The 23,127-nt window shown below is 51.6% G+C and overlaps 1 long non-coding RNA gene across 1 annotated transcript; it reads right to left on the reverse strand.

Moving 5' to 3' along the window:
• Positions 1-2,440: 2,440 nt before the first annotated feature.
• LOC133255014 (uncharacterized) lies at positions 2,441-17,831 on the reverse strand. The gene is made up of 3 exons (XR_009738834.1): positions 16,555-17,831; positions 7,380-7,431; positions 2,441-2,702 (listed from the first exon to the last, which is right to left on the reverse strand). It is a non-coding gene; the product is annotated as an uncharacterized LOC133255014 (long non-coding RNA).
• Positions 17,832-23,127: the final 5,296 nt, after the last annotated feature.

The raw sequence follows: 23,127 nt of genomic DNA on the forward strand, positions 1-23,127 counted from the left end.
TCCCCCTCCAGATCCAAGTCTGCCCTTTCCCACCCTGTCTGTGCCCAGGATCCTGACCTCTAAGGACTGTGCCAGGGAGCTCTCTTGCTCTCTAGCTTCTGCTTGGATTCAGCCAAGAGGATACTGTGGCCCGAGGTTAGAAGCAGGAGGAGAAAGGGTAGGGGTCTCTACTCCCCACTCACTTCCCTGTTGGGACACAGGATGACGCTGCTGTTTCCTCCAGCCACAGGCCTCAGCTCTTGTCCCCCCATTGTCCCCTCCTACAGCGCAGCTTGGCCACACTTCCTTAGGCCCACCCCCTACCCTGTGGTGAGCCCTGGGTACTCTTCAGTCCTCCTTGCCTTGTCTCTGAGGGGTGGCTTCTCTGAGGGGTCCCCGTTCGAGCCTGCAGCCATCGGTTTCCTGCCATGACTCAGTCAAATGCACGCTCCCACCCTCCATCATGCCCTCTTGGAGGTGGCAGAAATACGGCAGTGAACAAAGCAAACAAAACCCCTTCCCTCGTGTAACTGGCGTGGAGTAAGGCAGACAACTAGCAAACAAACAAAATACAGTGATAAGTGCCAGGAACGAACAAATGGATGAAAATTCAGCGCATGCCATTGTAACAGGAGGGAAAGGGGCAAGGCACAACTTTTGAAAGAATGATATAGCCCGAGGACACAACAAAAACCGATGAGAATCAAATGGGACCAAGATGGCAGACAAGACTAGACCTTAATCCTCAATCAACACACCAGGACAGTTCCACAGCTAAAAGACCAAGGAGTGGGCGGTGGCCCAAATCCTGGAAATCTCCACCCCTTCCCCAAAATAGTTGGAATAATCCTCCCACTTATTAGCATATGAAATTACCCAGCCTATAAAAACTAACCATACCAAATTTCACGGCTGCATTCACCCTCTGCAATGGCCCACACGCTGTCTGTGGAGTGTGCGTCTCTCTGTATCTGAATAAATCCACTTACCTATCACTTTGTCTCTCACTGAATTCTTTCTGTGATGAGACATCAAGAACCTGAGCTTCATTAGGTCCTGAAACCAGGTACTGTGGGTTTTGGCTGGGTTCAAGTCCTAGCCACATGGGTTCAAGTCCCAAGCAGGGTTTTGGCTGAGTTCAAGTCCCAGCCATATGGGTTCGAGTCCCAATCTGAGGTAAACAGTTTCACCATCATTTAGATGTTACAGGTAGACTTGAGAGACGATCTAGTCTAAACCCCTCACTTTACAGATGAAGGAAAGGAGGCCTAGAAAGGATGCGCAAGGTCACACAATGAATTGTTGGTAAAAACTGGGCTGGATTCCAGCTGCCCTCAACTCTGCCATCGCTGTGGCCAGAGCAGGTGCACCTCAGCCCATGGAAATGGGAGGGATGCAAAAGCCTTTAAGTCCCTTGTTCTTTCCCTTCTTCGAGGACAATCTTCCAGAGGCAGTAGCGGGGGCAGCCAGGAGTTTACTGGGAAGTTCAGGCACCCTGGCAGAAAGGAAAGCAACACCCGCAGGAGCAATGGGCGTGGCCTTCTTCCACCTTGGGGCACCTTGCTGCTCACCTGAGCAGAGGGCATGGTGGGCCTTGGAGCGCCCAGGATGCCGGAGCAGGTGTGAGCACGTGGAGAGGCCTATGGACCAGGGCACTACGGTTACACAGTGGTGGGAGCTGGGGGAAGGGCTCGCACTGCGGGCCTGGCTGTTTGGGGCGGACATTGTTCTTTGGTTGCTGACTAAGCCCCAGCCCACGTGCAGGGCTTGGCTGGGAACCTGCCATGCCCTGGTTGACCGGGCCATCCGTTTCCCAAGCCCCACAGTTCTTCCCCTTTCACCCGCTCACCACCTTGGCAGGTCCCCAGTGCCCCACGGGGTGGAGGCAAACAGCAGGAACCACGTCTGAGGTCTGCAGCCTGGTGTACAACTCATGCAGTATCTCAAAATGTGATGATCTTTGCAACTATCTGGGGGCGAGTGAACATCCCCATTTCACAGATGGAGAGAAAAGCTCATCAAAGTTGTGTGACTTGTCCAGGGCCAGAGAGCTGGAGGATTCCAAGCCAGACTTGTCCAACAGGAAAGCCTAGGTTCTTGCCCCACATGCCTCTCAGATGCCTGCCAGGGGGCTTTCTGGAACCTGCCAGCCCATCCTCCCAACTGGCCCAGAACATGGGCTGTAGGCCATCCCCTTCCCCACTTTCCACTGTCTGCTCAGTGTTGGCTGCCCTGGGCCCGCAGAGTCTCGGGTCCATGCCCAGTGTGGCTTCTCTGCCATGTGGCCCCGCACCAGGCTCTTGGCCCTGAGGCTAGGCTGGGGTTGCCATGGCAATGCCCTACCCCTGGACTGCCTCGTGGGCCCCACAAGCCACTGGAATGTCTCAGAAATCCCACCATTCAGGCTAGCATCCAAACCACCTCTCCCAGGCAGCCACTCTCATTATGAGCAACAGGAAAATCTTTTCAGATCGTGTTCTGATTTTCAGTTTGGAAAACAGATGGCCACCATTGCGAGGCCCCCATACGGCCTTTATTTCCCTCTTCCCTTCCATTCTGTCCTCTCTTTGTCTGTTTGCCCAAGAGCACGTGGTGGTTACAGACACAGACACAGCCTCGGCTCAAACTTTAGTTCTTCCACCTCCCAGACATTTGACCTTGGACTCGTCCTTGGGTTTGATTTCCTTCACCTTCAGGGGGATGATGATAATCATATCTGCATCCTTGATTTTTCACACAAATTAAAGAGACACTGAATCAGAATCAATGTCCCCTTCTCAGCAAGGTACCCTCTCCACTTAAAATTACAAACCTGTCCCCACCTCAGCACCCCTTTCCTCTTTCCCTTCTTTATTTTTCTCCAGCATCTATCACCAGCTTATGTACTGTTTCAGTTATTTTACTTTATTATGTTAATATTTTACTTACTGTACTATTTTTCTTTGATTGTTGGCTGTTTTCCCCTCCACTAGAATGTAAGCTCCATGAAGGCAGGGATTTTTTTATATGTCTGTTTCCATGGCTTGCCCCCTGTGTCTAGAACAGAGTCTTGTGCACAAAGAACACTCAAAATTTTTTCTTGAACAAACAGAAGAACGAGGATGGGCCAGTGGCCCAGGTGTTATTTCCAGGCTGTGATCTCGTGAGGCACCTGGCTGGCGCGGGCCAGCTTGTGGTTGGCTGGAAGCTGACTGAGACTATTGTCTTGTTGCTGTCACTTTCCTCTGCCCCCACCCACACCTCGGGGCTCCCTTTTGAAGGGGGCCCTGCAGAGAGCCGCCTGGGCTGAGACAGACAGCATCCTGACCCGACCCGGGAGCCAAGCCGGCCACTCTGGCTCCTGACCCACCCCACAGGACAAACCCCTGCTGCCAGGGCCTCCCTCCCCTTCTCTCCCCCACGCAGGAGGTTGAGTCAGGACAAAAGACTCTGAAGCAGTGGCCTCAGGCCACCCTCTCACTGCTCAGTCATCCTGCTTTGCCTGGGGCTGCCGCAGGAAGGAGCCCCAGGCCCGGGCCAGGCTGAGAGCTGTGCAGGTCCCCCAGGGCAGGGGGCCTGGGGGCCAGGAGCTGCCCTCCCTTACTGGGGTCCCTCTGCAGGCAGCTGGCAGGCTGCGTGCTCCCTGGGGTGACCTCCTTCCCAGGGCCACTTTCACTTTCTATTTTCCCCACCCCGAAGCTGGAAGGGCCAGGCCAGAGCCTCGGGACCAGCTCATGGAGATGGAGTGAGGGCTAGGGGAGCAGAAAGACTGGTCCTGGGGGAGAAAGAGGACTTAGCAGCTTCCTGTGCCCCGGGTGTACCCCTGGGAGTAAATCTCCACTAAGGATATTCCCTTATGGGCCTCCTTTGACAGGAATCCTTTCCAAAGCACTGATAAGTCATGATCCTTATCTTACTGGACCCACAGTCTGGGGCGGGGGGATGGAGAAGACAGGACTGACAAGTCAGAAGCAGGAAACATCCTCTGGGCTCAGAGGTGACACCACAGCCACACAGCCAGGACATGAACACTTTGTCTAGTTTCTGGACTGCAAGGAGATCCAACCAGTCCATGCTAAAGGAAAGCAGTCCCGAATATTCATTGGAAGGACTGATGCTGAAGCTGAAACTCCAATACTTTGGCCACCTGATGCAAAGAACTGACTCATTGGAAAAGACCTTGATGCTGGGAAAGATAGAAGGCAGGAGGAGAAGGGGATGACAGGATGAGATGGTTGGATGGCATCACAGACTCAATGGGCATGAGTTTGAGTAAAAACAGAGAGTTGGTGATGGACAGGGAGGCCTGGCGTGCTACAGTCCACGGGGTCACAAAGAGTCGGACACAACTGAGCGACTGAACTGATGGACTGACCTCACTGTAACCAGTGGTCAGCCTCTGAACAGGGAGCCCTGCTCAGGCCCTGTTGGCCTCAGAGGAAACTGAGGCTTGTGGCCTGGCAGGACCTGGAATGGAAATGGGGTTGGCACCTCCCAGAGGCTCCTTACAGAAAGGAGTTCTCCACTTCTGGATTCCCAGGCAGGCCAAGTGTGTCTCAAGAGAGGAAGTGACATCTGGGTAGTGGGGGACCCAGAGTCATCAATAACACAGAAGAGAAAGTGTACTCATTCTTATTTTCTGAAAGTGAAAGTCGCTCAGTTGTGTCCGACTCTTTGTGACCCTATGGACTATACAGTCCGTGGAATTCTCCAGGCCAAAACACTCGAGTGGATAGCTTTTCCCTCTTCCAGGGAATCTTCCCAACCCAGGGGTCGAACCAGGGTCTCCCACATTGCAGGTGGATTCTTTACCAGCTGAGCCACCAGGGAAGCCCAAGAATACTGGAGTGGGTAGCCTATCCCTTCTCCAGTGGATCTTTCTGACCCAGGAATCCAACCGGGGTCTCCTGCATTGCAGGCAGATTCTTTACCAACTGAGCTAAAGGCACAGAGAGAGGAAAAGTTCTCTGCCGGGTCTGGATTACTCCAGAGCCATCCTGCTGCTCTTGGGCCGGGTCTACCCTGGTAGCTCACACCCATAGGCCTGCCCCTGTACCTGACGCAGTCTCTGCACACCCGCCCTTTGAGGTCTTGTGTTCCCTTTTAGGCCTCCCCTCATCTGCACACTCACGGATTAATTGTTACTAAGAACCACTTGTCCCAGACACTGTTCTAGGGACTGGGGACACAGGGAGGGTCACACAAAACAGAAAAGGTCTTTGCTGTCAAGAAGCTTTTATGGTGACCAGTAACCTGGTTGTCTACTGGTTAGGATTCCAGGCTTTCACTTGGTGATCTGGGTTCAGCCCCTGGTGGGGGAAGATACTGTAAGCCATGTGGTTCGGCCTATGTATATACGTGTGTGTGCTCACTTGTGTCCGACTCTCTGTGACCCCATGGACTGTAGCCCGCCAGGCTCCTCTGTCCATGGGATTCTCCAGCCAAGAATACTGGAGTGGGTTGCCATGTCCTTCTCCAGAGGATCTTCCCCACCCAGGGATCGAACCCTCGTCTCTTGTGTCTCCTACATTGGCAGGCGGATTCTTTACCACTGAGCAATCTGGGAAGCCATATGTATCTATAAGGAGCTTTTATGGAGGGAGGAGTAGACAGACAAGAAAGAAGTAAATGGACGAACAAAAAGATAAATCCAGGTAGCAGTAGATGCCATGAAGGAAATAAAGTAGAGGATGTGCGTGGAGCGTGACTGGCAGCAGGACAGTAAGGGACAGGCTGTCTGAGGAGGCGACAGACATTTACCCAGAGGCTGGGGCAGCCGGGCAAAGGTGGGGCGAGGACAAAGTCTCTGAGGTTCGAACAAGCCCAAAGCAGGGCTGCCTGCCCGGAACACCCCCCATTCATGCACGTTGTCCTGGTGTCGTTTTTTTAATAGTGAAATTTAATTTCACTGTCAAGAGCGACCCACTTGGAAGATGCTCCTCACCAGCGGTTGCATTTATTATTGGTGCAGCGGGAAGCTGTTGGAGGAACTCATGTGATTGATGTCTTGAAAAGATCTCACTGGGGCATAGTGGGGCCAGATCTCAGGGGGCAAGAGGCCAGAACGGCCCGGCCAGGCGTGGCTGCGGCCGCTCAGGCTGCTGTGATGTGCCCTCGCACTGGATTCCACTGGGCAGGGGGGTGGGGTGGGTGGGGCAGTGTTAGAGACTGGAGAAGGACGGAGGATCAGTGCCCCTTCCCCCAGCCAGCCCTGGCCATTCCTGAGCCGAACCTCAGCACTCAGGGGTCTCCCCCGTCCACCGTCCCGGCCTCCACTGTGGTAGAGCCCCACCACAGCGGGGAGGGCCAGGCCCCTGTCTGCCTCCCTACCTGCATCCAGCCCCACCCTCCCACACTAGCTGGGCCCACCCCTCCTCCCTGCAGGAAGCCGGCTGGCAGTCCTGCTGCTTGACCTTGAGCGGCAGGTCCGGTGTTTGCAAAGTCAAAGTGAGTCACTTCCTCCCTGGGGCCTCCCCCTCCGCGGGCAGCCGGCGCTCCCTGCCCCCTCGCCCACTGGGGCTGGCGCTGGCACGACGCAGTCCGCATGCTAAGCGCTCCCGCCCGAACCCGCTGCCCCGGGCTCATTTGTCACCCGCTGCTGACTCAGCGTTTCTGGGGAAGGCTTTCCTTTCACCTTAGAGGAGGAGGCCGGGAAACGAGGCGGCCCTGGCTGCTCCTTCCCTTCCCTCCAGGACGTGTGTGCGCGTGGGAGTCTGCCTCTCTATGCCTGTGTGCGTGAGTCTGTGTGTCACTGGGTCTGTGGATGTCTGAGGTGTGTCAATGTGCACATGCACCTCTGGGTCTGTGTGTGTCTTCTAGGTGCATGTGCGTATGTGTGTGTGTGTGTCTTGTTGAGTGCATGTGTGCTCAGTCGTGTCCGACTCTTTTCAACGCCATGGACTGTAGCCCGCAGTCTCCTCTGTCCATGGGTCTCTCCAGGCAAGAATACTGGAGTGGGTTGCCATTTCCTCCTCCAGGGGATCTTCCCAACCCAGGGGTCGAACCAATGTCTCTTACATCTCCTGCATTGCAGGCAGGCTCTTTACCACTAGCGCCACCTGTGCTGAGGTCCTTGTACGTGTCTGGGGGGGTATGTGGGACTCTGCCCTGTGTGTGTGTGTCTGGGTGTCGTATACCGTGTGGGCGTCTAGGTGAGTGTGTGTGGACTTCCCTATCACACTGCAGGCCTTTCCCCTCCTCTTTCCTTCAGGCCCAGCATCCTCCCGCCAGACCGCTCCCTGACTCCCAGAATGACCCTTACCTGACCTCCCCTGGTGCCTGCAGCCCCATCTCCCACCTGCACCCTCTGTCCACTGTCCTCTAAACACAGGACCTCGGGGATTAAAAACACAAGCTCTGGAATCAGACAGATCTCGGTTTCAGCCTTGGCTCTGTCGCTTGACCTTGATTGAGATCCTTACCTTTCCTGAGCCTCCGTCTCCTCACTCATACAGCAGACGTGATCATATCTCCCTAAAAGAGATAATCTCATGATAAAAGTGAAAGTGTTAGTCGCTCAGTTACTGACTCTTTGCAACCCCATGAACTGTGTAGCTCACCAGGCTGTCCATGGAATTCTCCAGGCAAGAATACTGGAGTGGGTTGCCATGCCCTTTTCCAGGGGATCTTCCCAACCCAGGGATGAAACCTGGGTCTCCTGAATTATGGGCCTCTTCTGCAATTCCTTACTGTCTGAGCCACCAGGGAAGCCCATCTCATGATGGAGCCTGGCAGATCGCATGCTGCAAAGGGTAGCTGCTATTTCTTCCTAAAGCAATTGGCCCAGTGTCAGGCACACAGCCAGGGTCTAATGAACAGCAAGCACTCAAGAACAAAAGCACTGTGAGGCCATCTCTTTGGCCACTGGGGAAGGGAGAGGCGTGGAAGATGGTGACCTGGATTGGGAGCTGGGCAGGAGCCATGTGCATGACAGCTAAAGCGAGGAAAGACAAGTGGTGACCTGATTTACTACTGCCTGGGGCAGTCAAGGAAGCGAGGGAGGAAACCAAAGTCCAGGAGCTTGGAGCTGCCCTGCCCTAATCTTCAAACTGAGTGCTACCTGACACCCCAGCTCCAGAGAGGGCCCAAGGGGAGGAGCAGAACTCCTCCCCCAGCCCACCCCCAGAGGAGCCCTCCCTCTGTGTTCCTGGGAGCACCCTCACATCCATTTGTCTAGATCTTCTTAACAACCCTGTGAAGGAGATTCCTAGCATCCCCATTTTGCAGCTAGGAAAACTGAGACTCTAGGAGGTTAAGTTCCAAGACCACAGGGCTGACGTGGCGGAAAGAACCATGGTGTTCCAGTTCCCAGTCCTGAATGTCTACACCATCTGCCCTCTTCCTGCACACACACACATACACCAGCTTAGACTTCAGATGGCCCTCCACCCCCACCCACAGGCACCCACATATGCTGGCACCACACTCTCTAGCACCAGCTCCTATAGCAAATTCCTCCCAGGCCCAATTCCTGCCCTCCTTTGTTAAAAGTAGACTTCCTTGGGACTTCCCTGGTGGTCCAGTGGCTAAGATAGGGTGCTCCCCGCTCACACACAGTCCCAAAGGCTACCAGACCTCCATTGTAGCTAAGTCAATACCATCAGATGCTACCAAAGACCTAGACACCCCCAGGCACTCCACGGCCACCACGCTCTGCCCTAGCCCTGCCTCTACCTCTCCCGGGGAAACCAGCAGACAATGGGCCATGTGGGCAGGAGACACAACCAGGCGTCTGGTTGCCTGGAGATGGGACTTAGAAACAAGCCTAAAGGAGAAAGGGGCACCGGAAAGCTTCTCTCTATCCTGATTGGCCCTTCTTGCTCCAGGAACTCTAGTACCACACTGGAGACAGGACACTAGTTCTCTTCTCAGCTCAGCCCTGGATTTCTAGGTGAGGCCAGGAGTCATTTCCGCTTTGGGGGCCTGGGACTCATGGGGAGAAAAGGGATGATATGCATCTCTGGCCGTCCTGATTCACAGGGTTATCCAAGCATGAGGTGGGGCCTTTTGCAAAGCAGACATGCCCATTTCTGTCCAGACACAGTTCAGGCGGGCAGTGGGCGGCTGCAGCCTGTCCTTACATGGGGCTGAAGGGGCCCAGCCACCCAGTGACTCACTCACTTACCCTGCCAGCTGAAACCTAGGCCCCACCCTTCCCTTCTGCCACCCACAAAGCCCCTTCACATAGCAGTCTCAGAGACTAAGGTAAGGAGAAACATTTCCAAAGGTTGGCAGATGACAACCAAAGGCAAAAAACCCCCCAAAAAGCCAAGTGATCGCTTAACCAGCTCTGGAACCACCTAGCTCTAGGTTTTCTGGTGTGTGATTTCGTCAGCCAACCCCTTACTGTTGCTTAAGTATTTTATTTTTGCAATAATCTTGCAACCCAGAGTGGCCCATCCCCCACCCTCACCTGACCACCCAATATAATCCTGGTGGGCTTCCTGTGTTATTCTTATCTCGCATAATCTGCCGGTAACACGGCTCCCTGCCTATCCTGAAGGTCCTGGGATCAGATGAACAGATGAGATATCCTGATGAAGGTGGTGACTTCGAGGACTGCAGATCTGGTGGAAGGTGTGTTAGTAAGTAGACCATGGAGAAAGGAACTCAGCAGAAACAAATTCCAGTTGTCAAGGGCTGAAGACCCTGCACAGTGAAGAACCAACATCCCCAGTGCAACCGGATTGAGACCCACTAGTGGATCAAGAAATCAGTTCAGTGGATTGCATTCAGAATTTTTTAAAAAAAGAAATAGAAAGGAAAAACATGAGCATGGGTTATATATGACAAAAAGAAAAGAGGGTCAGATGATAAAGAATCTACCTGCAATACATGAGACTCGGGTTCGATCCCTGGGTCTGGAAGATCCCCTGGAGGAGGAAATAAATGGCAACCCACTCCAGTATTCTTGCCTGGAGAAGAATCCCACGAATAGAGGAGCCTGGTGGGCTGTAGTCCATGGGGTTGCAAAGAGTTGGATACGACTGAGCAACTAACACTTACCTATAGTTTCCTACAGCTTGTTTCAGGGTATGTAAACACTCATGCGAAATGCATTTCTCACTGAGGATGTTGATTTTAAGTTTGGAAGACTTAGCTCTGGATATAAAGGCATGAATCTCACAGGGCGCCGTATTTGCATATGAGGGTCAGGGGTCTCTTGGTCCTGACATTTGGTTCCAGCCTCCCCAGGAGGGTCTGTGGGGAGCAGTGGACCCCCACTTTCCTAAGCACAGGACGTTTCCCCTTTATACCTCGCCATGCTCATTCTCGCTGCTTTCCTCAGCAGGAGGGGAGGGCTGGGGATACTAGTTCTGGAATCCCCACCTCTGGAATGTTTTCCTGTTTCCCAAGAACCTCCACTTTGCCTTTCAGAGGACGAGATGGTTGGATGGCATCACCGACTCGATGGACATGAGTTTGAATAAGCTTTGGGAGTTGGTGATGGACAGAGGCCTGGAGTGTTACAGTCCACGGGGTGGCAAAAAGTCGGACACGACTGAGCGACTGAACTGAATTGAACTGAAGAACCTCCACTGGGCAAAGTAATCAAGGTCTTTGGATACAAGGTTGTTTCAGAGCCTTCCCGGTGGGGAGTACCAACCTGTCCCGTCCCTCGTCCTAAGATTCTGCAGAGAGGCCAAGGCCAGCCTCCGTGGAAGTCAGGAAACACAGGTTTGGCTCCTGGGAAAGCCTTTGCTCAGATGCCTTCCCTTCCCATTTCCATAATTTGGCAGAATCTTGAACATAGTGGGGCGGGACAGAGAAAAAACTAGAAAGCTCGACTTCTGCCACCAGGGCCGGAAGCCCCACTGTGGCCCCAGCTGGTGGTTAGCCCCTGTTTGTCATTTTGCAAATCTGGTCTACCCACCTCCGGTGAAAACTCCCAGCATCACCCCAGGGGGCAATGACTAATTACAAAACACATTTTTCTCTCTGTTTCATTTCGCTTGCTTGCTTCCCCGCCCACAGCGCCACCCCCGCGCAAGCCGACGACTCCCTCGCTAGACTGGGTTGAATGAACTCTTGGCCGGCCCCTCCTCCCCAGTCTGCACCCTCTGGGCGCTTTCCTCCCGACTCAGCTTTACTTTCACTTTCTAGTCGCTCTCACTCTCCATCTGCTTCTTAACCCTGGTGCCCTGGCCGTTTTCTCAACGTGAGGGCCGCTGCTGAAGCCCTGAGCTGCACCCAGTTAGTAAGGTATTTGATTCAACACCTGTCCACAAATATTTATCCAATGCATTCTGTCCCAGGCTTCAAGTGATCCATACTAGGGACCTGGGCAAGGTTCTGCACACCCAGCTTCTAGAAGCCTGATGACACAGAGACACAATCAAGCAAGTAGAAACAGTGCACAAAGGCTCTGTGGCTTGATCCATGGTGCGAGGGAGGCCACGGAGAGGGGACAGCTAAGCCATCCTGGGGCAGCCAGGGAGGGCTCCCTGGAGGCAGGGAGAAGTCTGCACTGAGGCCTGAAGGCCTTGGAATTGGCTGTTAGCCAGAGGAAGAAAGAGAGGCGTAATTCCAAGCCAAAGGAGCTGCCTATGAGTGGTACCATCTTTGCTGAGGTGGCTGGAGCCCATCGAGAGGGGAGCAGCGTAAGGAACTGGGGTCCCCAAAGGCAGGAAGAAGGGAGATCTAAAAGAACCTTGAAAGCTTGCTAAGCCATTTGGATTCTGTCCTGAAGGTGATGGGGAGCCCTGGGAAGGTCTTAAGTCAGAGGGACATAACCGCATCCATGGGTTAGAGGACAAGACTGAACACTGAGATATGAGTCAGGAGGTGGTAGTGCAATGGGAGGAAGTGAATGGACCTGAGAGATACTGAGAAGGCAGAATCTATTAGATACGGAGGTTAGGGAAAGGAAGCAGGCAGGTGTGACCCAGAGTTCTTGCTTAAACGGTGGTCCTCTCTGTTCCCTACCAGAAGAAGAGATGGGTGGCAGGGTAGTGGGTGGATACAAAGGTCCGTATAGTCAAGGCTATGGTTTTTCCAGTACTCATGTATGGATGTGAGAGCTGGACGATAAAGAAAGCTGAGCACCGAAGAACTGGTGCTTTTGAACTGTGGTGTTGGAGAAGACTCTTGAGAGTCCCCTGGACTACAAGTGAAGAAGGAATTCATAGGACTCCATCTTAGGCCTGTTCATGCTGATCATGCTTGGCCACCTTTCCAATGGACTCTGAACTCTGTGTTTAGTGCCTATGAAAACAACAACAGAAGGATAAGACCCCCTCCAGACAGGGGAACCTTGAAGATTGTATCTAGGTTACTGATCGCCTAAGAGAAACCATACACTAATCACCCCTTCCTCCAGACAGGCCATAAATTTTTCTGTATCTATCGGAGTGTAACCTCAGGTTTACTGATTATTGGCTAATTGTTTGACTGTTTGAGCACATGAGCACATAGCACGTGAATGATGGGTTATTGGGATTGTATTTTCCTTGGTTGATGTAAGTCTCAAGGAATTTGGAGTGGTGGGTTCAGACACGTACACGTGGGGTATAAAAGATTTTCACAAATGCTGGTCCGGGTCCTTGGCTAAGAGGCGACTCTGCCTTGGGCCCGCCGGTGTAGTAAACTGCACTCCACTATCTGCATTGTCCTTCTGAGTGAGTTTGTTTCCCGCAACGCGTGGCTACAACACAATGAGATCCAACCAGTCCATCCTAAAGGAGATCAGCCCTGAATATTCATTGGAAGGACTGATGCTGAAGCTAAAGCTCCAATGCCTTGGCCACCTGATGAGAACAACTGACTCACTGGAAAAGACCCTGATGCTGGGAAAGGTTGAAGGTGGGAGGAGAAGGGGATGACAGGATGAGTTGGTTGGATGGCATCACTGACGTGGTGGACGTGAGTTTGAGTAAACTCCGGGAGTTGGTGATGGACAGGGAGGCCTGGCATGCTGTCGTCCATGGGGTCGCAAAGTTGGACACGACTGAGCAACTGAACTGAACTGAGGGGGTGGATGACAAAGTCCTTCTGGACAAGTTGAATTTTACATGCCTGTGGAACACTGAGCTTTTGGCTACTTGCTCTGTACCCCTGAACAGGGGCAGAGTTCTAGATTGGCACTGCCACCCACCCATGATGGTAATGGAAGACAGGGTGAGGTGCAGTGTGAGCAGGAGTGAAGGTCTACAGTAGAGAAGTCACTGCAGGAGGATGACACGCCACCAGCAAAGGACCATCAAGGGAGAGCCAAGAGGGGAGGTGGACAGCTCAGGGTGGCTTGGAGGAAACCCGAAGCTTCCAGGGGAGGGATGTGGTCTGGGTGTGGCCTGTTGCTGCGGGGGCAGGAAGATGAGGCCAGCAAAGCTTCCTTGAGTTGGAGGGATGTGTTGACAGTGAGAGCAGTTTCGGTGGTGGTGGTGGCAGAGAGCAGTTTTGGTTTCGAGGTTGGAGAGCAGCAGGGAGAGAGGCGAGCCGTCTGAGGTTAGGTCAGCTCAGTGGGGGGCCTGGTGGGCCCCAGATATCCTGTTCACCTTCTGGTTAAGTGTCATGGAAATAGCTTTACATTTCTTAAGAGAGTCTTTCTCATTTTATGCCCACCCCTGGGGGCCACGTGGAACCTAACAGGGCCCTGCTGCTGCTGCTAAGTCACTTCAGTCGTGTCCGACTCTGTGCGACCCCATAGACGGCAGCCCACCAGGCTCCCCTATCCCTGGGATTCTCCAGGCAAGAACACTGGAGTGGGTTGCCATTTCCTTCTCCAATGCAGGAAAGTGAAAAGTGAAAGTGAAGTCGCTCAGTCATGTCCGACCCTCAGCGACCCCATGGACTGCAGCCCACCAGGCTCCTCTGTCCATGGGATTTTCCAGGCAAGAGTACTGGAGTGGGGTGTACTGGAGTGGAGGAGTACTGGAGTGGGGTGTACTGGAGTGGGGTGTACTGGAGTGGAGGAGTACTGGAGTGGGGTGTACTGGAGTGGAGGAGTACTGGAGTGGGGTGCCATTGCCTTCTCGGAACAGGGCCTTGCCCCCTCCCATTCCAGAGTCGGTCCAGGAAGTATTCACCAGCCACACTCAGCCTCCTCTTCCCTAGATTAAACACTCCCGCTGCTCTGCATTCGTTTCTTCCTCTGTTCTCAGGCCTCTTTCTGCCATGGGTAGCTCTCTTGTGACCACAGTACAGTTTTGTTGGCTCTTAGCATCATCTGAACATGGCCCACTGGCTACATTCTGCCAGTGTGCAGGGTAGGGCCATCACCTCCCTCTGTTTAAATGTCATTTTATGCAAAGCTGCCCCTCTCGGGATACACTCCCTCCATCACAGATCTAACTCCAAGACTGAAAGAGAAGCTGAGATTCTCTCAGACCCAGACTAGAGTTAAGTGTCTTAATTTGGTAACAGTCACAGAGCTAGAGAGTGAGGACAGTCAGGAGACTGAGGGCAGTCACAGAACTCGAGATTGGCGCATGGACAGAGTCACCAGCCCATGCCATGGGCACAGCCAGCAATGGACTGGGGTAAGCTTGCAGTTGTGGTGGTGGTGGCTGCTCCTACAGTTTTGGGGGGTGGCAAAGCATCAGTCCGAGAGCTGTCAGTGGGAGCATACAGTGGTAGAAATATTTGGCGGCGGGATCAAAAAGAATTCAATCCAGGACATCCCTGGTGGTCAAGTGGTTAAGAATCCACCTTGCATTTCAGGGGACGTGGGTTCGATCCCTGGTCGGAGAACTAAGATCTCACATGCCACAGAGCAACTACACCCACTCCTGAAGCCCGCCAACCACAACTAGAGAATCCGTGTACTGCATGAAAGATCCCACATGATGCAACAAGGATCCCATGTGCTAAGACCCAACACAGCCAAATAAATAAAAAGAATTCAATCCCCCCAAAATACAGGGCTGCTGATAGAAAAAAGTGTAAGGATGTTGTAGCAGAGGTAGCTAATTATTCCATAATTTATTTTCTCCTCTTCTTCTTTTAGCAATAGAACCCCCAACTTTTTGTGGGGCACATCCTACTGGAATGTGATTCCGCTTCCAGTTGGGTGTGGCCCCATGACCAAGTTCTGGCAAAAGTGGGTGTGAGCAAAGTGATGTGTACCTTGTAGGTGGTGTGCTTGGGGGGAAGTGACCTTCCATTTTTCCTCTCTTCCACTTCCAATGGCTGGAATATGGACCCAGAAAGTGTGGTGTTGAGTTTTCTTCAATCTCATAGACAAGGGCATCAAGATAAAGGTGATTTGCATCCCCGACTAAAGCAGAGCCACCCTGTCCACCATGAATGCTTAAACACCTGCTGAAGCTGAAGAGAGAACTCCTGTGTTTAAGCACCTGTTACTGTGGGTCTTTGTTAAAGAACTGCATCCTAGCTAGTACAGACATTCATTTCAACATTGTAAGTTGTTTTGCTTTTTTTTAAACAGAAATGCCTAAATGTCTATCAGAGAGAAAGCGAGCAAAGGAGCCATGGTAACTCCACACAATTAAGAGCATGAAATCACTTTAAAAAGAGAGAAATAGATGTATGTATAGGAACAACGTTCCTGATAGACTATTAAAATGAAAAGTGCGAGTGATAGGAGAATGTAGCAGATGCTTGTGGTTTGCAGGGTTTCTGGGGACAAGTTACTTCCTTTCTCTCCTGTAGAAGATACAGGGGACACATTCTGCCTTGCCTTGGATGGTGTGATCTGAGGAGGGAGGTCTGGTACAGCCTTTTTGTTCCACCCAGGAAGACCCTGGAGTTGGTGAAGGTGAAGTCAGTGGAGGTGAATGGAGCCTAAAGAGAAAGTCCACATATCAAAGGACAGAAAAGAGTCAGAGAGCCAGATCTACAGGGAGACTAAGGGGCTAAACAGAAGTCAGTGTGCAGTTACTGAGTCTTCAAACTGTTTATCAGTTTAAGTCAATTTTAGCTAGGTTTTCTTTGGCTTTATAAATATGACTTCTTTTAAGAATATTTATTATAGTCTATTAATAAACCAAATACTTTAAAATCTCAGTTTCCTTAAAAACAGATTAAAGAAGTAATGATAACTTCTAACGGTGAAATTCTATGCAGCCAAAATTTTTTTTAAAACTATACATGTGGTGAAATAAAAAGATATAGATATTTCAAGATATTTCATTAGGTAAAAAAAAGGGTGGAGAAGATTCTGTCAAGTGTACTACCATTTGTGTGAGAAAAAATAAAAGTCTGAGCGAATATGTTTCTTAAAATGCTTGAAGTATCTCTTGAAGTATACTCAAGAAATTGATAACAATAAGAACTTAAATAGTGAGAACACTGAGGAGAGAAGAATGCTAATTTTTCACTCTCTACCTTCTTACTTTTTGAATTTTATACCATGTGTATGTAATACCTGTTCAGAAAATAAAGTTAGTTTTAAAAAATTTAAAAAGAAGACTCGTAAGGGAAAGAGTGTGCCCACGGGACAGTTTTATAATTGTCACACGTACCTGCACGCACGTGAAAGTCGCGTGTCTAGATTTCCTAGAAGTCTGGAATGATAGGCACCGAACTGTTAACAGTGGTTACCCCCAAGGAGAGAAGCTGGACCCTGTGTGTGCCGGGGAGCAGGGTAGGGTGGGGGTGTGTGTGCCGTGGGGAATGCCTTATCAACTGGGAACTCACCCCACTCTAACATTTTCTTGCCAGGTGCTGTTCTGCACAAATATCCGTTTGCTTAATCCTCATCCTAGGAGCACCTCCATCACCTCCGCTTAATAGATGGGGAGAGAGGCTGAAAGGAGCTGCTGGGAAGGGCAGAGCGGGCTGGCACTTGAGCTGAGACCATTTGGCTTCAGGTGACCCATCCTGACACAAGGCATTTTCCCACCTTTGTGACCCCCTGGGTGGGGCTCTTGGGTCCTTTGTCACGGAGCCCCTCACACAAACACCTCAAGGGCTCCAGTGAGGGCTCTGGGGAGGGCAGCAACCCCACCAGAGTCTCTTGCTCCTCCCAGCAGGCAGCTGACAGATACCACTTCCCTCGCCCTCCCCATCTGGAAGACAGGAAACTGGAGGCTAAGCCTCATGGGACTGCATTTTGTTTAAGCTTTGTTAACACTCCTCCGTTTACATTGGGAAACGTATAAGAAATTGGTAATACCCAATGCAGATGAGGTTATGAGGAGGATAACATAGTGGGTCTACGGATAACATCGGTGGGTCTGCAAAGGATCTGGGGGAGATGGCTGGACAAAATCCATTCCATTTAGAGAAGCACAGGCCTTCAGAACTAGCCATTCCACTTTTAGGAAGGCATCTGACAGAACCGTTGAACAAGTATGCTGACCGTAGTGGCCCCATAAATCATAGCAGGCTCTGGAATTCTAGGCAGCTGTCAAAAGGAATAAAGTAACTCTGACTTAGGAACAGGCACAGAACATGTCTGTGGTGTAGTATTTAAAACACAAGTTGCAAAATAATATGTAGAGAATAATCCGTTTTTTTTAAAGCAATAAAAATAATGTATATAGAAAACACACATATATAGAAAATGGTCTGAAAGCACATATGCCAAAATGATGATAGTGGAAAGTAGAATTCAGGAGGAAATTGAAGGTGAAAAAGAACTTTTTGTTTTTCATCTGTATGCTTCAATATTGTCCATGTTTTTACAAACATATCTTAGCTTTGTAATTAAAACTGTCTTAAAAACAGGAGCTAATAAACGATTTTTTTCATGGGCCAAGCATCAGCTTGCCAACTGTCCCCTCTCCCTCGTTGCCCCCTCCCTTCCACGTGCTGTCTCATCTTCTCCTGTTTGCTATCTTTGGACCGAAGGCCTCTGAGCTGGCTGCAAGGCTCCAGAGCCCCTCTAAACCACACTCACTAATCTCTCCCTAATCCTGGCTCCCCAGCAGCTCAGACCGGCTGCTGTCTGCTCCTGTGGGAGGTGCACAGGAGTCCCCTTGGTTTATACCCCCTGGTTTAAAAAGAAGCAGCTATGGATACTCAGGACTCCAGGATCTGTGAGCCTCTAGAGAGGGGGTCTGGGCTCTCCCAGGAGGCCTTCCTCTCCTCTTTGAGCATATCCATTGCAGCCAAAGCATTTTTTAAGATTTGGGTGGGACCGCAGAGATGGTCTTGTTCCAAGGTGAGAACACTGCATCCAGGCCAAGCCTTTTTGCCATCTGCTTCTTTCCAAGTGTCGTCCCTTAATTTCAGAGTCTTAACGCTCACTCTTGTTAACTGTTCAATAAAGGCACTCTGTCAGGAAGCTGCCACCTGTATCAGAGCTTCTTAGCTGTGATGGCACAGAGGGAATCACCTGGGGAGATTTGCAAACTACTGACACCTGGGCCCTACTCCTTGTTCTGATTTATTTTAACTGCAACGCTGGGATTTTTGTTACTTCCTAGGCAGGCCTGAGAACCACTGATTCAACACGGTGTGATGTGATTTGTGTGTGTGTGTGCATATAGGCTGCGTGCATATATTAATGTAACCCATACGTAGAAATCTGTACCCACGCACAACACCAAAAGCTGGATTTCCCAGCGCACAAAATAACATGTACTGCTGAGGTCACCAGCAAAGCAAGACACCCAAAAAAGCGAGAAAAAACATTTCAAATGTGATATTTAAAAAAATGAAAAGGTCAGACTGGAGAAATTCAGAACCTTCACTGGGCTTCTTTGCTTGTTTTTGGATGGGGCTTTTCTTATATTCCATGTGAGGGGAAGAAGCTCCTTGATCCTTCCCTGGTCTGGCAATGAGACCCAGGGAAACCCTCCCAGGCTGGACCTGGGACCGTTCAATGAGAGCTGCAAACACACCTCTCCTCCAGCTTCAGAAATACAAAGAAACTATATGGGACTAAAAATAACACTGTGCATGCACAGTTGGGGCAAATACTGGACCAAAAAGATACAAAAAATTCATATACACACACAAACACAGACAACTGCCATTTCTTAAGAGTCAGGAGGCAAAAAAAAAAACGGTGTTGGGAGCAAAAGCAGGGTGCTGGGCAAGCCCCCCTAACACTCAACACCACAAAGGGATGGGCAAACCACCTAAGCCACCCCTCACGCCCAACCCCCGGGACACCTCCTACCCTCACCCCAGGGCTCACCCCTACCGCAGGGAGCCAGCAAGGGAACCTGTTACTTGTTATTCCTCTGTCCTATACCTGGTACAGGATCCCCAGTAAGCCTCGCCTAAATTTCTTCTCTGGCTTCTAGTCAATTTCTGTTCATGGAGAAGGCCAAGAACCCTGGTTGGTATCTGCCCTACATATCCACAAAGAGGGCTGGTTGCCCAGAGTCACACAGCAGGTTTCCTGGTTGAAGTGTCCAGTCACTCTGGATGGGCCAAACCTTCCCCTGGTTCTCCCAGGAAAAGTCCTCAAAGACAGAGTCCTGGCCTGGGGCCAGAGGGCCCAAGGAGACCGTGCTCCCAATCTTCCAGGCCCTGCCCCCGCTGCAGAGGAACGATGTGGCCAAAGGAACTGAGCTCCTATACCTGCAGGTGGCCCCAAATGTGGGGGGCTCTGACCTCAGGCTGAGTGGTACACATGCATGAGATGTATACACGGAGGCCTGCCCAAAGTAGAGGAGAGTGGACTAGCTTCAGAGTCATTTCCCAATCTAAGTTTGATGAGTTAAGTATACAGAGTGAATCCCAAGGAAATCCTTGGGGAAGTCCTATGAGGAAATGATGGGTTGGTTTTCATCTGGGTAATAAGGGAAGCCTATCTGGAGGATGTGAAATTAGAACTGTGCCTTGAAAGATGAGCAGGACTTAACAGGGGAAGGAGAGAGAGAAGACAGAGCTGCCCCTACCTACTTCTCCACGTCTTCCCCTCCTCTTCCCTGACCTGTGCTGCAGGAGCCCTCTGCAGCCTTGAGGACAGAGAGCTCTGGGAGAGGCCTGGGGAGGAGTCAGAGTGTGCCCACCCTCCCTCCCCTCCTGGAGATCAGCCTCACAACTGAGCATCCCTCTCTGGACCTGCTGGGCTCAGTCCTGACTCCTCTGACCTGGCCTTCAGATGCCCAGTCAGTCTTCTCCCAAAGCCCCTGGCTTACAGCGCGTCGCTGCTCCAAGTCAAAGCTGGGGAAGTCACTCCAGGGGCTTCCCTGTAGGCCCTTGGAGCCGAGATCTCAACCTGGAATGGCCCCAGAAAGATATCAGAAGCCAGGACCCCATTCTCGCACCTGCAGAGTCTTGACTATGCCCGGGGGGTCCTGTGCTTTCTGAAGTTACTTCCAGGGACGTGGATGGCCAGCCAGGATTGAGAACCACGGCCAGTGACCCCAAGGTCGGGGAGAGAGGGAGGCAGGCAAGATGGAAGGAGTGGGGTCAGGAGGGACAGCTGCCCAGGGGAAAAAGCCAGAGGCGCTGGGACAGGTGGAGGACCAGACCCAGCTAAGGGGACTCTGCAGAAAACAAATGTTCAGTGAGCAGCCCTGAATCTGGCCTCTGTTCCCTGGGCTCTCGGGGTCAGGGAGAGGGAGCCAGGGACAACTGTTCACCACCAACAGGGGCAGAAAGACACAAAGGCCCCCAAAGAGGGCCTTCTGTTGTCTGTGGTTGGTGCTTCCCTGAGAGCAAAGACTTCATCTGTTCACTGCTGTCTCCCCAGCACCTGGTACATGGTAGACGCTGCTAAACATGACTGAATGAACTTTAAATGCCAACCCGTTTCCTCTACCAGGACTGTCAGGTTTTCTCAGTCTGTGAACTTCTTGCATGGAACAGAGGTTCAAATAGTGCTGGGACAGAAGAGCTAAACAGGCATCTTTCTACAGAACACACAGAGATGGCCAACAGGCACTTGGAAAGATGCTCAACATCACTAATTATTAGAGAAATGCAAAGCTAAACCACAATGGGGTATCATCTCACACCAATCCGAACGGCTATCTTCAAAAAGCCCATAAATAATAAATGCTGGAGAAGACGTGGAGAGAAAGGAACCCTCCTGCACTGTTGGCGGGAATGTAAATTGGTGCAGCCGCTGTGGAAAACAGCATGGAGGTCTCTTGCTGCTGTTGCTGCTGCTAAGTCACTTCAGTCGTGTCCGACTCTGTGCGACCCCATGGACAGCAGCCCACCAGGCTCCCCCATCCATGGGATTCTCCAGGCAAGAACACTGGAGTGGGTTGCCATTTCCTTCTCCAATGCATGAAAGTGAAAGTGAAGGTGCTCAGTCGTGTCCGACTCTTCTCGACCCCATGGACTGCAGCCCACCAGGCTCCTCCATCCATGGGATTTTCCAGGCGAGAGTACTGGAGTGGGGTGCCATTGCCTTCTCCGATGGAGGTCTCTTAGAAAACTAAAAATTAGAATTCTCATATGATCCAGCAATCCCAGGCCCCTCAGGAAGAACAGGCTGGGGGCCTGCCCTTGACATTTCATGACATTGGGAACCCCAGGCCTGTCTGAAAACCAAGGTGATCTCTAGCCCACCTTCGGCCCCTCTTACCTGTGTTGCAGGCCCAGCTGTGTGTAAGGCTGGCCCTGGGGCAGTGAGGAGGGGAGGGGCAGGCTGAGGGTGGAGCCGCCCAGAGTTCTGCCGGGGGCCTGAAAACCCTAAAGTGTCCAGTGGGTCTGCAGCCCAGCAGGCCCCGGCTAGCTTTTCATTGAGTTGCTGGTGTTTCAAGGCTATCTTCCCTGGTGTTTGTATTCCAAATAAGAGCCTGGATAGCCAAGAATGGAATTTCAGGGGTAGTGACGTGTAGTTTTTCCTGTGGTCACGTATGGATGTGAGAGTTGGACTGTGAAGAAGGCTGAGCACCGAAGAATTGATGCTTTTGAACTGTGGTGTTGGAGAAGACTCTTGAGAGTCCCTTGGACTGCAAGGAGATCCAACCAGTCCATTCTGAAGGAGATCAGCCCTGGGATTTCTTTGGAAGGAATGATGCTAAAGCTGAAACTCCAGTACTTTGGCCACCTCATGCGAAGAGTTGACTCATTGGAAAAGACTCTGATGCTAGGAGGGATTGGGGGCAGGAGGAGAAGGGGACGACAGAGGATGAGATGGCTGGATGGCATCACTGACTCAGTGGACGTTAGTCTGAGTGAACTCCGGGAGTTCGTGATGGACAGGGAGGCCTGGCGTGCTGTGATTCATGGGGTCGCAAAGAGTCGGACACGACTGAGCGACTGAAATGAACTGAACTGAACTGACGTGTAGTGGTCGTGCACTTGCAGGCTGCTGCTGCTGCTGCTAAGTCGCTTCAGTCGTGTCCGACTCTGTGCGACCCCATAGATGGCAGCCCACCAGGCTCCCCTGTCCCTGTGATTTTCCAGGCAAGAACACTGGAGTGGGTTGCCATTTCCTTCTCCAATGCATGAAAGTGAAAAGTGAAAGTGAACACGCAGGAAGTTCAAATTCTCCATCTTGACTTTGGACAAGTTTAACCTTCTGGTGCCTCTGTGGCCTCATCTGTAAAATGGGGAAATAATAACACCCACCTCACAGGGTTGTGGTAAAGGATTTAATGAGTACCTGGCATCTAACATGTATACATGTGGAAGTGTGAGTAGCTATTGTATTTTGTGGTTTTTCTAGGAGACATCTGTTTAGAAGTGGAAATGTCTTTCAGCGCTTCTCAAATCGTCTCCAAAGGTGCTTAACTCATCTCTTGAGAGGCCATCCCAGCTGCCAGGCCAGGACAGGGACTTTCAGAGACCAGGTGGATGGCGTGCCTGATCCAGATCAGGCACTGTGGCCTTTGAAATGTAAATGAGGATTGTGTTTTGACTCTCAGTTCAAAGGGAAGCAATTGGACGCAAGCACTGTTTCCCCTGGGAGCAGGGCAGGAAAGCCCCAAGGTTGGGAGGAGGGGAGGTGGGGAGGAGGCCACTGGCCATTAAACCACTATCCGGAGAACTGGAGAAACCGCCTTGGACATCACCAAGTCCAATCCTCCCTTGTACAGATGGCGAAACTTCCTCTCTGATAAGTATTTCTATCCTTGGAGACTCAGTTTCCCCATCTTTCAAGCAGAGGTGTAACCTCCATTCTGCCCAACTGCTGGGCATGTGTAGGAGGCAGGGAAGGTGGCATGGTGGAGCCCCTGGGAGAAGTGTCTTCTGCCATAGAAGGCACCCTGGTGGGCCCCAGAGCTAGTCAGCTGGAGCTGGGGGATGGGGTTCATGGTTGAGGTCAAGTCCCTGCAGCCTGCCTCTGCCGGGCCCTTCCATACTCCAGTGGGAATACGGCAAACCATGAGATGAGCGGTTATGGTGCCA

The sequence above is a fragment of the Bos javanicus genome, chromosome 10, assembly GCF_032452875.1.
Source record: "Bos javanicus breed banteng chromosome 10, ARS-OSU_banteng_1.0, whole genome shotgun sequence".
Taxonomy (NCBI): domain Eukaryota; kingdom Metazoa; phylum Chordata; class Mammalia; order Artiodactyla; family Bovidae; genus Bos; species Bos javanicus.